We start from the raw sequence: 11711 nt of genomic DNA, 5'->3' as shown, positions 1-11711 counted from the left end.
AGAGAGAGACCCTGTGCCACCTGAACTCTGCTTTTGAGTAGTGTGTGGGGCCTGCTCTCTCTTTCTCCCCTAGACTGAGTTTACAGCAAGACACCTACATGATTTTCTGGGTGTGGGATCCAGGTGCTGGAGCCTGTGTGTGTGACCTTGGGAGATGTGAGCATGCTTGCTGGAGCAGGAGGAGAGCTTAGAATGCTAAAGGCAGTGTCAGGACTACCAGGAAGCAGAGGCCTGGGTCTTCCGCAGGCTAGATTGACTGTTCTGCAGGTACAAGTGTTGGGGCCACAGCCACAGGGCAAGAGCCCAGGCTTTCTAGGAAGTCAGAAGGAATTAAAGCGTCAGGGGGCATTCCTTTATTCTGCCACCGCATGGGCATCCTGGGGGTGTAGACACTTCCAGCTGCCTCCCCATCCTTAGAATATCTCCACCTGCTGGCAGGTGCCTCCTCAAAGCACCCAGTTTTGGGTTTCATTTCTTTTGCTTCTATATCCATGTAATAACATCCAAACCTCCCCCCTCCATTTCCACCTTTTCTGCTCCTTTCCTGAGTGTGTATTTTATGTGGAAAGAAGAAAGGGTTGTTGGGCCCTGGAGGCCAAGGGGGAGGGAGAGAAGATGCTGTTGGCATGGTAGGAAGCTGGGAACAGATTTGAGAATGGGGTGGGACCATTGAAAAATGAACCACTAACTTCAAACTTTTATCTGATCTAAATTTGAAAGGGAAGGAGAAAGAGGGAGGTGGAAAGAGGAGGGAAGGATGAAGAGAGGGAGAGGAAAAAGAGAAAATATCCAGTTGTTTCTAGATCTAAGAATGCCTATCTTGATTGTTTATGAGTATTTATAATGAAAAGGTGGTGATGGTTGTTGAAAGGTGACTGCTGTCCTGCTTTTGAATTCCCTAGACCTTTCCAGCTTTCTGATAGAGATTTATTCATTCAACAGATATTCACTGAGTACTATTATGGGCTCATCTGTGAATAATTAAGGGTTGGTATGAATTCTACTCCTAGCCAGAAGTAACATGGTGCTAAGACTAAGACCATAGCCAGGTAGTACTGGGTTCAGAGTCTAGCTTGTCATGGTTTCAGGCACTCACTGTATGTAACAAATCAGTACAGAATGTAGAGACTTTGAACAACCGTGGCTTATTATTATACTTCTCATGGTCTATGGGTTAGCCATGACTGTTGCTATAGACTCTGCTGGTCCCACTTGGAATCTCTCACACAGCTGCAGTCAGCTAGGAATCTGACCATCAAGGTGGCCTCTCATCCTCTAGGTTCCTCTACACAGAGCCTTTGGTCATTCAGTGGACTAACCTGAGTTTTTCTAGGCATGTGGATCCCAAAAGGGGGTAGACCAGAAGGACAGATTCTAAGGAATCACTGTTTATCAAGCTTCTGCCTCCATCAGGCTTGCTAATGTCCCTGTGGCCAAAGAAAGACACGTGGCCAAGCCATGAGTCAGTACAACAGAGGGCCACAGAGGACAAGAATATTGAGAGGCATGGTTTACTGCAGGACCCAAATGCAACAATCTGCTATGGTCCTCTCTGGCCTTGAGCAAGTGGTTAGGCCCCTTTGAGCTTCTGTTTCCTTAAGCTGGCATGGAAAAAGTCCCACCTACTTGACACCATTGTTGTGAGGTTCAAATGAGTAACCTGGTATCTGACCATAGTAATTACATGATAAATATTCACTGTTTTGATTATTAGGCTGCAAGTAACCTCAGCACACAACTGTCATGTGTTTTTATATGCATCGCACCTGGTGTGGGCCTTGTGCTTGACGGCTTTGCCGGACAGATAAGGCAGAATGAAGCATATAAGCCTAAGACCATGAAACTCAGTGAGAATTAGCACTGGTGAAGACACACGTTCTGACCTCCCAGTAAGTCACTAGCAGAGACAGGAAAGCACCTGATGTCAAAGCTGATTCTGGGCTTCACATAACTGTAATGGCTCCATGCAGTTCCATGATGATGCTTAGTTACATGAGATCAGTGTGTCCATTAGTCAGTGTGATCTCTCTAACAAACATACTGATGTCCATTATATGTGAGAAGGAATCAATTGCATTGTCCCTGCCTCCAATGTATTATAAGTAAGGAGAGAACTAACCTGTTATCCTTAAAGAACCATAGTAAGGAGAGGGGCATCATTTAAGAACTTTGATCGACTCTGGGAAGCCTGCAGGACTCTGGTAAGCTCTGACCTTCTGGAGCCCCCAGCATGGAGCTTCTGTGGGCGCTGGTCCATAGTAAGGAGAGGCCCATGCTATATGATTAGAACTGGATGAAGGGGTCAGGAAAGGGTTCACAGAAAAGATGGCATTTGAGCTGGTCCTGTAGACTTCACCAATTGGAGAAAGGTGTCCCTGGAAAAGGGACCAGCCTAGACTTGGAGATAGGACAGCACCTAAGGTAGGGCAGAAAAGCCACACAGGGTTCACTGAGGATGTGTATGGGAGGGGAACACAGCTGGCAAAGCTTGTCAAGTGGATTTTACCTCTCTAAACATGGCTAGCCTTCATCAGAGATTGATTTAGAGTAAAAGCAACACGAGTGGATACTTATTGGTATAAAACTTTGAAAGCCATGAGAACTCAGCACTGGAAGATAGAGATCGTAGGTAGAGACAGAATGAAGTCCAGATAGATAGAAGAAGATATAGGTCTGAACTTGGGCACTGGCTATAGCAAAAGGAAGAAGTAGAGTTACCTATTTAGAAGACAGTGTGGTCAGTAGTCAGCAACTGAAGAGATCTGACTTTAGGGAAGCAGAGAGGGTCGCTCTCCAGGGTGCTGAGTAGATGAGCTGTTGGTTGCGATAAGAAGCCTAGGAAACAAGTTGGAGGATGTGTACTGTAGTATTGTGAGCTCATTATTAATCATGTTGAGCTTTGAGCTGCCAACATTGAAAAAGTGCTCTTTTCATTCTCTGCCTCGCTACTGGCTGCTTATAAAAGCATTTTTAAAAAAAGAATTACTATCAGTTTTAAGTCTAAGGTATTGAGTCATCCGTGCCTTAGAGCAATGGAAGTGATGGTATAGAATAGAATTAGGTTATATCTAGGAATGGTTTAAATATGTTCAGGTCTCTCTGTATTTCTATTTTTCTTTTACTTTTTATACTGAGAATCAAACCCAGGGACTGCCAGCACCACCACCACCCCTTTTTCTCCATTTTTCAGGCAGGAAGTCACTAAGTTGCCTAAGCTGGCCATGAACTTACAATCTTCTTGCCTCAGCCTTCTGAGATCTGGCATTATGTGTGGGCGATCATGCTAGCCCATCCCTGGAAAAATACTTCTAAATTCTCCTGTACTGCCTCCCCTTCATAATTGAACTTCTGTTTCTACTCATTGCCTTATCTCATTTCTCAACCCTAGTCAGACAGGTTTCTCAAAGAAGCCTTCTTGATAGTCACCGGGGGCCTGTCTCACTTCGTCTTCTACAGGAGTTACCATTATTATTGTTGCTCTGTTGTCCACTCCTACCCTCCCTCCTGACATCCTCTCCTTTCTAAGATTTCTGTTAGAATTCCCATATCCTCTGTCAGTCCTCAGGAATTTCTTCATATTCTATCTCTATCTCTGTGTCTGTGACTGTGTCTGTCTCTGTCCCTGTCCCTATCTCTATCTCTATCTCTATCTCTCCCTGGCCATGCTCATCCACTTTTAGGCTTAAGTTGCCAAAACTGTATTTTAGGCTCTGTGTTGCACAGTTTGTAACAAATAGCTTTACTTCCAAGGCCCATTGGAACCTCAGACTCATGGAATCCGTAACCAAACTTGTGACATCTCCCCACCAAATCTGGCCTGCCTTCCTCCTTTTCCCTTCTTCCCAAGCCACATCTTCACCTACCCCGGTGCTCAAAACTCAAACTTGAAGAGAAAAAAACCTGAGGCCTGAGATGCATCTTTGACTTTCCCTTCCCCTCCTGCCAGAGTCATTCTTTTTTTTCAGAGTCATTCTGTCACCAGTCCTTCTCAACTTGTCTTCTGTAGTTACTCCCACATCCATCTTTCTCTCCACTCATACTCCTAATACCTTGGTTAATAATTTCCACTTGTAGACCTGGATGTGTAGTTTAGTAGTATAACACATACTTAGCATGCACAAAGTCCTGGGTCCAATCCCCAGCACCAAAAGTACTTGTAAATAAAAATAAATTATTTCTTCTTTTAATGCTCCAACAACTCTTCTTGGCCTTGGCCTTCTCTATTTCATTCTTTGAAATGGAAATCTGGTCAAGCTCTTGCTTTCTACTTGTCTCTCATAGTTATTGAGCATCTACCCTATGCCAAACACTTTAAACATGTTAGAAAAATAACAAAGATTGAGACATAGGTTTCTACCCTCATGGAGCTTGCGCTCTAGCTCTCTGAGGAGGGGGGCATGCTCTGGTTTTCTTGTCTTTGTACATCCCACCTCATTGGTTCAGAATGCCTTTCTTTTCCTCCTGTGTCCTGGTACTTGCCCCTTTGCACCTGGTATTTCTACTTTGTTCTCCAAGAGTCAGCTTAGATTCTACCACCTCTGGGAGTTCTTACTCATTCAGTTGCTCAGGCTAAGTTAAGTGTAGAATCTAGTGCCAGCTACTTGCGTAATGTTTTTATGCCTGTATCATTTAATACATCAGTCTGCCCCAGGAGATCTCAAGTTCCTTGAAGACAAGGATTGGACCTTGTTTGTCTGTGTCTTCAGCATACCTAGCATAGAACCTGGTGTAGTTTATGGCACAGAATAGGTAATTACCAAGTGTTTGGTTAATGTTTGAGCAGAGCTTAGGAGAGAAGTCTAGACCAGAAATACAGATATAAGAGAGTCTGGGTCAGGACTCATAATTTAAAATGATCTCAACTATTTTAAACAAAAAGGATATTTACCAATTTAAATAACTAGAAAGGAGACAAATGAGTGGGTCTCAGCTATAACTGCACCCAAGTTCTCGAAAGTGTAAAAACGCTCTGCAGCTCTTGACTCAGCCTCCTTCACAGTATTTGCATTATCCCTTTCCCATCAGCTTTCTCCATGTGATGGGTGGAAGTCCACAAGACCATCGACTTCATCATCCCAGCCTGTGATTCCAAGAGGAAAAGAGGGCCCTTCAGTCTTTCATATAAACTTCAGCAAAGAACTGTATTGGCTCTACTTAAGGAATTTTCCCATTTCTGGGGCAATCACTATGGCCAAGGGGAGGGGACAAATACTGTGATTGGCCAGGCAGGAGTCATGTGTCTACTCTTTTAGGTTCTACACCCTGCCAGAACCACATGGAATAGGCATGGACAGCTCATCAAAGAAAGGGTGAGATGTTGTTATAACCAGAAAGTGAAGACTTGCTGAACAGATGAAAATAATAATGTCTACTGTAGGAACTGTTAGTGACCACATGACAGTGAAGGCTATGGAAGCTTAAGATTATCTGTGTTCCTGGCCACATCACCAAGTGAGAATATGACAGTAGAGAAGAGCTAGAGTTGACATACTTGAAATGATTGGTTTTTTAACGAGGTGAAACATTCACATGAAAGCCTGTCAATCAGTAAGTAAATACATAGCCTCTGGTTAGTGTAGCCCGTAGACTCATATCCAAAGAAAACGTTGAGTTGGACTTGAAAAAAGGCAGAGATACGCATTGCATTGGGAGAAGAAGTATAGCAGTTCTGGGAAAGTGGGAGGACCAGGCTGAAAAAGGAGACAGGTCCTAGAGCTACAGAGGTTGCTGACTGGGGAAACCAGAATAGAAGGAAAATCTATTTGTTCTGCAACAGTGCTCATAACCCATGACTATGCTGGAATTTGGATACACATTGCTTGTGTTTGTCTTTTTCCTCTTCTGTTACCCTCTATGTAGCCCCATCACCTTCTTGCTTGCATTCAGGCAAAACTTCACACTTATGCTAAGGAGGTGTGTGTGTGCTGAAACAAAAATATTTCTAAGAATGATTCATAGTCATCCCTCAGCTCCAACAGATGGAGAGAAACTGTGGGGTGGGCTGGAATGGGGTGAAGAGCCACCTGGAAGCAGAAGCCTCTCCTCCACTGTGCATCTCTATCCACAGGTCTGCACTCCCAGACCTTTCCCTCCCTCTGCTCATAGATCCTAGCTAGCAGGGTGATAGGTAGGTAAAAAAAAGAGAAAGAAAAAGATGCTTGCAAAGTGCATGGTGTGAGGAAGTGACGAGAGAGAAGGCTGGGTGTTTCTAAGGCCCTGAAATGTACTGAAGGGCCCTCTTTTTCTCTTGGGATCACAGGCTAGGATGAAGTGATCTATGGTCTTGTGGACTTCCACCCACCATATGGAGAAAGCCTACAGGAAAGGGATAATGCAAACACTGGGAAGGAAGCTGAGCCAAGGAAAAACCTGTTTAGCATTTAGTGGGAAAGGACAGGCACATATGGATGCCTTGACGCCAGTTTGACCATACATTACAGGATCGTGCTGTCTTTGAACAGCTCTCTCTCTCTCTCCCTCCCTCACTCCCTCCCTCCCTCTCTCCCTCTCTCTTGCTGGCTGTCTTTCACTCTCCGTGTGTGTGTGTGTGTGTGTGTGTGTGTGTGTGTGTGTGTGTGTGTGTTGTACACTGAGCTCTAGTATCTGTGGTCACTGCTAACTTCATCAGTTTTGTCTATAGTTACTAGTCTATTCAGGTTTTCTATTTCTTCCTGAGTCAATTTTGATAATTTGGTCCTGGGGAGATAGCGCAGTAGAATAAGCTTGCTTGGGAGTTCAATCCCCGGTACTGTTTTCTATTTCTTCCTGAGTCAATTTTGATAATTTGGTCCTGGGGAGATAGCGCAGTAGAATAAGCTTGCTTGGGAGTTCAATCCCCGGTACTGAAAAAAAATTTTTTTTTTATAATTTATATCTTCCTAGAAGAACATTCTGTTCATTTAAATTTTTAGGAATTTAGGCCAAGAGTTGTACCTGGTAGCATTTTAGTAATTAAATTTTTTCTCTGTATTCTGTCTCTGTCTCTGTCTCTGTCTGTCTGTCTGTCTGTCTGTCTGTCTGTCTGTCTCTCTCTCTCTCATACCATCTTTTGGCTTTACTTCTAAAGGCTGCTTTTGGATTTTAATATACCCAAAGGACAAAGAGATTAGAGCAATGATCAGTATTTATTTTTATTTTTTAAAACAAAATTACATCTAAGGTATTTGTGCATGAAATAACAAATCTATAATTTTTTGAAAACTGTCTAGGTGTCAAGAGTACACAAGTATGAAGCAGAAGTGCAGATAAAAATATCAGCCATAATGTCCAGGGTGGTGGCACACACTGTTAATCTCAGCTACTTCAGAGGCTGGGGCAGGAGGATTACAACTTGACAGCAGCCTGGGCAACTTTATGAAATTCTCCCCCAAAATTTAAAAATAAATAAATAAAGGCAGGTGAGATACCTCAGGGGACTAAGTGCCTGCTTAGGCAAGCCCAGGGACTGGGATTCCATCCCCAGCACCACATGTCATGCCAGCCCAGCCCCTGGACAAGCTGAGCCGGCCACCGAGACCGGGCATGGTGGCACATGCCTATAATCCCAGTGCTAGGGAGGCTGAAAACAGGATGATCACTACAAGTTCAAGCTTTGTAGTGAGACTCTGTACCAAATACATACATACATACATACATACATACATACATACATACATAAGGTTGAGGATGAAGCTCAGTGGCAGAGTACTTGCTTATGGTGCATGAAACCTAGAGTTCAATCCCCAGTACCACACACAGGTTGAAGACAGAATTGGCCATGAGTTGTGAACTGTTGAATTAGATGATGGGTACATAAGGTTCATTGCATTTCATTTTGTAATACATATGAAAATGTCCATAGTGAAAACTTGTTTGTCTTAGATCCCTAGCTTACCACGCACCCCAGATGGATTAAAATTCCAAATGTAAAAAAAGAAACTCATTTATCCTGAAGTATTTGCGGTCTACCAAGTCCTTGTCAGTTTATGATTAGTTGTTTGAAGTACTAGTTTTTCTTCAAATCTGGAATTTATAAAAGTGAAATCACAAATGCCAAAAGAAGACATATATCTATGTATAATCTTTAGGTAGGGAAGACTTCTAAGCATGACAACGAAATCAGAGCTCATAAAGATTTTTGCTGAATCACACCTTAAAACTTTAGTATATCAATAAAAACCATAAACAGAAGTAAAAGCCAATCAACATACTTGAGAAAATATTTGCAGTGTATAAATAAGGATCAATATTATAAAAAGCCTTTACAAATCAATAAGTTAATGTGAATGTTCAGTGTAAAAATGAACAAAGTAGTGCATAGGAAGTAACCAAACAGACGTAATGACTGATGAGTGGGTGGGAAAATGTCCCACCATGGTAATCCAAGCAATGTAAATAGTCATTTTTTTTTTCACTTTCAAATGAGTAAGAGTACAGCGGAACCAGACAGTGAAGTGGAGAAGTTTAGCTGCAGCTGGTAAATAATGGAGAGCTACTGATGGAGTCTAAGTGGGGAATCATCTGCAGAAAGAGGTAACTGGTATCTTATAAAGACTGGAAGAGAACTGGCCCAGCAGCCCAGGGGTGAGCAGGCTGTGGCCCCAAAGAGCAAGAGACAAGGAAAGAACAACTGAAGTCAGGCATAGTGGTGCACACCTGTAATCTCAGCACCATGGGAAATTAAGGCAGAAAGATTGCAAGTTCAAGCCCAGTCTGCCTCAAGCCCTCACTGGGGGAGTAGGCTGGGGATAATGCTCAGTGCAAAGGCCCTAGGTTGTTCAGTGTCTGGCACTGAAAAGGAGGGGGGAGAAGGAGAGGGGGAAAAGGTGGGGGAGGAGGAAGAAGAAAGTAGTAGTAAGTAGTAGTAGTAGTAGTAAGTAGTAAGTAGTAGTAAGTAGTAGTAGTAGTAGTAGTAGTAGTAGTAGTAGTAGTAGTAAGTAGGTTAAAAATATTTCAAAGAAAAGCTAGTTGGAAGCCAAGTGTGGTGGTATATGCCTGTTATCCCAGCACTCGGAGGCTGAAACCAGAGGACTGATGCAAGTTCGAGGTCACTCTGGGCTACGTAGTGAGTTTGAGACCAGCCTGAACTGCATAGCAAGACCCTGTCACAACAAAAGGAGAAAAAAACCAATAGATTTTGAGGGTTAGCAGAGAGACAGAAAGTGAACATGGCCAGTGGTAAGGCTGGGAGGACAGTGGCGTTGCTAAAAGAAATAAGAACAGTGAAAGGAGTGGGTGGGGGAAAGTCTAGAATTTGTTTTTGACACTATGGGATGCTGTGGTCACCTAGCGTCTCATTACCAGAGACCAACAATGGACTCAAATGTTTTAAGCTACAAAAAATCCATTATTCCATGTAACTGACAATTCCAGCATGGACATTTCAGGTGCATCTAGATACAGGTATTCAAGTGGTATGAGCAGGAATCTTTTCTCTCCCAAAAAGAGGTCAGAGATGGACATAAGCAGCTACACAAGCTCCTGTCCTGCCGACTGAGCACAGATCCTGGGATGCCTGTACTGGCCCGTGTGTGCATTCCTGACCTGATCTCTAATGGAATAGACCTCTAATGGTCACATGCGCTGTCCCAGAGCCAATGCCTGGGGTCCTCCATCCAAGCCCATTCATAGTGGGGGAAATGGTTCTCTAAGGGCAATTGGGGATCCTCCCACAATGAGGGACTACAACTGAACAGCAAAACCAATAAATGTTTAATAACATTACATTCCCACTTCTTAGCTGTTTGAGAACTACACAGACCTTCCTAGGTAATTTTCAAAATACCTCCCTGTTTATCGTAATGTAACCATTCCACACAAGACTTAAGCCTTGCTGGCCTGTCTCTGAAAGGAGCTGCTCCACTCCTCAGCCCCAGTTGAAGAACTTCAGAAGGCCTCTTTGGTTAGCTCCTAAGACAGCCCCTCAGGGTCTTTTTGAATTTGTGGCTAGACTACCAAAATAGAGTGAAAATTAAATAACTAAAAGAACAAAAAGTCTCCTAGTTGAAGAGGCATGGGGAGGACAGACTTTCCCTCACGGTCCACGCCCTGGACTAAATGGTAGGGCTCTGTAGTCAGCTGCTCTGCTTTTGCTGTCCCTGTCTTGGTGCTCTGTGGCCACATATGAGGGACATCAGGGGTGCAGGTTTAAGGGACCTGGGGGAACGATCTTAGGGGGTGAGTAATGTCTCATTGCTTTCCAGGTTCATGGGGTTTCTTGCCATACACAGCTACACAGGTCAGTAGGAGACTTCTCAGTTAATTTATAGTCACTCATCCCTGGAGATATTAGTCAAAGCTGAAGACCTTATCAAAAGTTAGAATTCCTGAATGGAGCCCTTGGTGGTAGTGCTGAGGGAGAAGAGCACTGTCTCTTAGCAACAGGCGCAGGTGCTCCGCCCATTTGCCCATCGAGGGAGCCCAGGGTCCTGGGGCCTCTCTCTGTGGGCCTCTGCCACAAGGCCATACAAATCCCTGGCCAGGCTGGGAGGCAGAACTCTTTGCCCTTTCCTTCTCAGGCTACATCTCCACAAAAGGCTGCTTACAATGGAAACCTCTGTGGTGCTGGGAGGGCACAGCAGGGCCTGAGGAGTGGAGAGGCTGTCAGGCCCCAGGCTGCCCTCCCTTTGAGTTCACAGCCTTCTTCTTCTTGCTTGAGCTGACTTCGCTAGAAGCACAGAACTGGCTCTTAATTATCTGACTCTCAGCCATATTGGGTTACTGGCCTCAGGCAGAAAGGGCCTCTCCTAGGAAGCCATTTTCTTCCCCCTGCTTTCAGATAGGCCCAACCAGAGTATGTGTCTCTTTCTTGGTAGACCTGACTGAGGCTGCAGGAGAGATCACACTGCCAACATCCTGACATTTTCCTATAAGTCTCCTGAAGTTGCAGTCTTGGTAGGTACATAACCTCAGCTTCCACGACCATGACAAATGGTTTAATCAGCTGCTCTGCTGCTGTAGGATGGGACTCACAGCCTCAGAGTGGGCAGTGGGGAAGCCATGCCATCTTGTGCCAGCCCTCTTAGTCTAGCTAATTCCTTTTTAGAAATTATTATTTGGAAAAGAAAATTCTGTCTGTAATTCCAATTTCCTGAGTAGGACTTTTTTTTTTTAACTGATATAAGGATAGACCCAACTGTAACTCTAGGTAGGTTAGGCAAAAAATAAAATTGATTAGTGCATGTAATTGAACAGGTCAGGGTTTTATAGTGTCTGTAAGACATTCCCTTTCCATCTCAGTTCCATTTTTCTGAGTGAATGAATTCATTCCCAGGTAGCTCTCCCAAAAAGAGATAAAGATAGCCCTAGTACCTCTGATCTCCCCATCACCTTAGAAACCTAACCAGTGAAGCATGCTTCTCCTCTTAGAAGTTCCAGAACAGTCTTGGGGTCAACTTGGGTGCTTTGTTCTGACCCGAAGACTCTAAATAGGCGTGGCAACATCACAACCTCCGGGCCACATGGATAGACTGAAAAAGTAGCCAAGGAAGACAGTTCTCAAGGTCAGAGCAGGGTGGAGATACTGTAAAGAGGACTGGGGACTGTACCAAAGGGAACAGTTATCTACACATATACCCAAGGGAAAATGGCAGAACACTTCAGGAGCAGGTCAGGATGGAGAGACGGAGCTGACAGCAGCTTCCAGGTGTGAGTGAATCTATGGGAGTGAACCTGACTGCTTGGAGTTGGGGGAAGTGGAGTGGAGAAGAGGCCCTACAGTAATTTTGGGAAGG

Source organism: Octodon degus, unplaced genomic scaffold, assembly GCF_000260255.1.
Source record: "Octodon degus isolate 3935 unplaced genomic scaffold, OctDeg1.0 scaffold00058, whole genome shotgun sequence".
NCBI classification, from domain to species: Eukaryota; Metazoa; Chordata; class Mammalia; order Rodentia; family Octodontidae; genus Octodon; species Octodon degus.
The sequence above is the reverse complement of the archived record's forward strand: the minus strand, read 5'-3'. Positions refer to the sequence as shown.